Here is a 4,776-nt window from a genome sequence, read left to right on the forward strand (position 1 = left end):
GGGGGGGGGGGGAGGAGGACGACGGGCCCCTTCCTGGGGGCTCCCCCAGCTCTGGGGCAGGAGGGGAGGAGCAGAGCTCTAACCCAGGGTGAATCCAGCAGAGAAATGTGGGCTCTCAACCCCTTCAGGGGGATTATTTTTGTTTCTATTTTCCTTTTATTTGAGGTAGAGGAACCGCACGAAGCAGCGCAGGTGGAGAGTGAGATCCAGGGGATGTTCTGCAAACATTTTTCCCTTCTCTCTTCTCCTAATTAAGGGAGGCTGAGCCTCTGGTTCCTCTGGCTTAATCCCCTGAAGGCTTGGACTCCGTGAAGGTCTAGGGTCTCCTCCTGCAGACCTCCAGCTCCTCCTCCAATTTCCCTTCTGCCTCTGTAGGAATGAAGGTGTTTTCATCAGGACATGGACCTCCTCAGAGTCACATCCCTGTTGGGAGCTTCTCTGGAGAGGAGCACGTCCCCCTCTTGTCCTTCCCACCCTCTCCCTGCTCCATACATTAAATTTTAAGGTGTTGGGAAGGGGGAAGAGCCTCCCAGGAGTCACTCTCAGATCTTCCTGCCCCACCAGAGTCCCCTTCCACCAGAATCTCACCACCCTTCAAGGAAAATTGGGAGCCCCTTGGTGAGGCAAAATTACACCTTGGGGGGAGGACGGGACGAGGGGGGGGTGTGTGTGTTTGTGTGTGTGTGTGTGTGTGTTAAATACGTAAATAAACTGCCAGTGTTTGTTGTTCTGCTTTTGCAGCAAGAAGATATTTTGGTAACTCTTTATTAGGAACCAACACAGCAGAAAAGGGGGAGCAAAACTGCAACGTGGGGGCTGAGCGGGGCCGACGGGATGTTTGAGGCCACAAATGCTGCTTTAGAGAGAAGTTTTCTTCTCTTTTTGCCCCGTTTTCAAGGTCCTTTCCCTCCCTCTAAACCCCCCCCCTCCTCTTCTAAAAACAATGATATTTTTGTGCTCCATGTAGCAAAATTCATGATATTAAAAATGCCATTGTTTCTCGATCCCTCAGGGAAAACTCAGCCTGGAGCTCAGCCCTGGGCTCGAATTCCCCCCCCCAAAAAAAGATGGTCTCTTTTGGTCTCCTCTCTCTCTCCTCCTCCAGTAGGTTCCTGGAGGAGCATCCCTGGACCCACCACCACCACCCACACCCCTGTGGGGACCCTACCACCTTGTGCCCACATCTGACCCCCCCTTTATGGCAGAGTGGCACCGGGAGACTTTGTGTGTGGAACCCATTTTTCAGATTACAGCTTTCTGGAGCAAAAAAGGGGAGATTTTGGGTGAATTGGTGGAGCACAGAGAAGTCCTGGGGTCCTGCACCTCCTACAGCCCCGAGCATTGGGATCGAAGCCCCTCGGTGAAGATCCCAGGGGGAAAAATCATATCCCAACACAAAATTTTCTGTGATCCAGGGGGAAAAATCAGATCCTGACACGGATCCTTCTGTGATCCAGGGGGAAAAATCACATCCCAACACAAAATTTTCTGTGATCCAGGGGGAAAAATCAGATCCTGACACGGATCCTTCTGTGATCCAGGGGGAAAAATCACATCCCGACACGGATCCTTCGGAGCCACCACAAGGAAGTACTAAATGAGCCATCGCCAAAGTTTTATAACTTTATCATCTAAATATTCCTGGTTTCACTGAATTTCACTGAATTTCACTGGTTCCATCTTTCCCGCTCAGAACCAGGAGTTGGTTTCTCCTGGGAGGAAAAAAAAAGGGGTCTCCTCCTGCAGACCTCCAGCTCCTCCTCCAATTTCCCTTCTGCCTCTGTAGGAATGAAGGTGTTTTCATCAGGACATGGACCTCCTCAGAGTCACATCCCTGTTGGGAGCTTCTCTGGAGAGGAACACGTCCCCCTCCTGACCTTTCCACCCTCCCCCTGCTCCATACATTAAATTTTAAGGTGTTGGGAAGGGGGAAGAGCCTCCCAGGAGTCACTCTCAGATCTTCCTGCCCCACCACAGTCCCCTGGTGGGACCCTCTCACCACCCTTCCAGGAAAATTGGGAGCCCCTTGGTCTGGTCCCTTCCAGAGGGGTCCATTCCCCCACCAAGCAGCCCCCCCCACACCTTTTCCCAGACAATAAGGCTGTAATTATCTCCAAAAACAAGGAAAAACATCCTAATTAAACCCAATTCATCTCCGAAGCAGCACTTTCACACTTGAGATCCAGGGGATGTTCTGCAAACATTTTTTCCCTTCTCTCTTCTCCTAATTAAGGGAGGCTGAGCCTCTGGTTCCTCTGGCTTAATCCCCTGAAGGCTTGGACTCCGTGAAGGTCTAAGGTCTCCTCCTCCAGACCATGGGCTGGGGATAAATTCCAGCTCCTCCTCCAATTTCTGCCTCTGTAGGAATGAAGGTGCTTCATCAGGACATGGACCTTCTCAAAGTCACATCCCTGTTGGGAGCTTCTCTGGAGAGGAGCACGTCCCCCTCTTGTCCTTCCCACCCTCTCCCTGCTCCATACATTAAATTTTAAGGTGTTGGGAAGGGGGAAGAGCCTCCCAGGAGTCACTCTCAGATCTTCCTGCCCCACCAGAGTCCCCTTCCACCAGAATCTCACCACCCTTCCAGGAAAATTGGGAGCCCCCTGGTCTGGCTTTTTTGGCCAGTGACACCCCTGGAAGTTGGCCAAATTGCCCTGGGATTCCCACCGGAGCCGAATTTCTCCTCCTGGGATGGATATTTTGGGGTGAAGACCTGCTGTGGGTGCTCGGGGACTTGGGTGGCACGAGCCACAATGGCCAGGGTTCTTCCTTCTCATGATGGGTGGGTGGCATGAAGGGCCACCAGCGCCCACAGGAACCCAAACCAACCCCTGGGGGGGCTCCCAAGTGGCTGGAGACCCCCCCTGTGCTGCTCCACCATCATCTTTCCTCAGCTCTGTGGTTTGTGTGAGAAGGGGACGGTCCCTTCCAACCTCCCACCCAGAACAAGAGACTTGGAAGTGCCACCAAGCTTTAAAGAAGTCCCTTGGGACAACGGGGAATCTCCCACCAGCGGCTCGGGGGATCCGTGAGGAGGGATATGGACCCTCCAGTGGGATTTCAGTGGGAGTGAAGCACCTTCTCCAGCCCTAAAACTCCCCCAAGGTGCTTCACAGGAAGACTTTAGGCCCCCAAATCCCTCCATAAAACCCCAAACGCAATCCCGAGAGAATTCGCGCTCCAGAGTGGCACCAACTGGGGTTAAACTGGTGAAAATGGGCCGTCTCCCAGCTCCAGCCCTGCGAGGGGGAGGCCAGTTGGGAAGAGCTGGGTTCTGACCAGCATGAGCTCTTGATTCAAAGGGCACGACCAAGCTCTCCCGTGGCCACCAGCATCGAGCCATCTGGTGTTGGCCCGTAGCCACCTCTGGGGTGCTCCGTAGGACCTGGCCACCAAAAACCAGAAGGTGAAGAATAACAGGGACGGGCGGGAGGGAAAATGTTATGAAATAAATTGGCACATTCCATGGGGCAGCAGGAGACCCCACAAACAGCACCGGGGGCTTCAGAGAGTCAAGTAGAGGGAACGTGTCTCTTCTCTATCCCCCTCCATCACACCTCCATCACCCCCCTGCTCCAGCTTCATCTGCAGCCCAAAATCCATGTCCAGGGTGGGTGTCGCTGCTTCTCCCCCCCCACCAGCTCCCACTGGACACGGGCCATCACTGCGGTTCTTCCCCATTCTGCAGGAAGGATCATAAAATCATGGAATGGTTTGGGTGGGAAGAGACCTCAAAGACCACCCGGTTCCATCCAGGGCCACCTCCCACCAGCCCAGGTTGCTCCAAGCCCCCTCCAACCTGCCCTTCAACCCCTCCAGGGATGGGGCAGCCACAGCTTCTCGGGGCAACCTGGGCCAGGCTCTCACCACCCTCAAAATAAAGTTCTTGACACGGATCCTTCTGTGATCCAGAGGGAAAAATCATATCCCAACACGAAATTTTCTGTGATCCAAGGGGAAAAATCACATCCCAACACGGATCCTTCGGAGCCACCACAAGGAAGAAAAACCCTTCCTCCTTGTCCCATCACTCCCCTCCCTGATTCAGAATCGCTCCCCCCAGCTTTCCTGGAGCCCCTTGAGGGACTGGAAGGGGCTCCAAGGTCTCCCCGGAGCCTTCTCTTCTCCAGGCTGAATCACAGAATGGTTTGGGTTGGAAGGGACCTCAACTTGCTCACAAAAGCCCTGGAAATAGTGGAAATACTGGAAATACTCTGTGATTGTAGGATGTTTTAAAAGGTACCAGCATCAAAAGTCACCTCAGGAGGATTTTCCAGATATTAATTCCAAAGTATTTTGGGTTAAAACACCATCCGGTCAGGGGGTGGGGGGGGATGCACCAGATTAGGGATCACAGGGAAGGTTTTCACTGTAAATCAAGCAAAGGATCAATTAATCAGCGAGTGATCAATCCCTTCCTATTTATCTAGTTCTGAGCAGAACTATTTTCCCCTTTCTCTGGGTTTTCTCTCTCTCTTTTTGACACCTCTCTCTTCCAAACCCAGCCCCACACTCGGGTAGTTCTGGACATTTCGGGGGGGGAGAGTAAATAAGCAGGAAAAAAGGTAGTTTTTAAGGCAGGACGTATGAGGAGGAGACCAAAACAAGTAGAAAAATGCTATTTTTTCTCAGAAACCAAGCACCTCCTCACTTCTGGGGAGCTGCGCTCCCAATCTTCCCTGCGTGTTGGGAAGAGACCCCCTTCTCCCTGCCCTCCCTCCTGAGGGAAACCCCCCCCCCCTCTTCATCCTCTTTTTATTTGTCCTCCCAAACCCT

At 52.9% G+C, this 4,776-nt stretch overlaps 1 long non-coding RNA gene across 1 annotated transcript in view; it reads right to left on the reverse strand.

The window, feature by feature from the left end:
• Positions 1–41: 41 nt before the first annotated feature.
• The window catches only part of LOC106899853, a 25,508-nt gene continuing 20,773 nt past the window's right edge, over positions 42–4,776 (reverse strand). The window contains exons 2-4 of the long non-coding RNA XR_001414091.1: positions 4,260–4,369; positions 1,749–2,358; positions 42–337 (exon numbers count right to left, since the gene is read on the reverse strand). This is a non-coding gene — a long non-coding RNA (uncharacterized LOC106899853). The remainder of the gene's footprint in view (positions 338–1,748; positions 2,359–4,259; positions 4,370–4,776) is intronic.

Source organism: Calidris pugnax, unplaced genomic scaffold (genome assembly GCF_001431845.1).
Source record: "Calidris pugnax isolate Ruff unplaced genomic scaffold, ASM143184v1 scaffold540, whole genome shotgun sequence".
Lineage (NCBI taxonomy): Eukaryota > Metazoa > Chordata > Aves > Charadriiformes > Scolopacidae > Calidris > Calidris pugnax.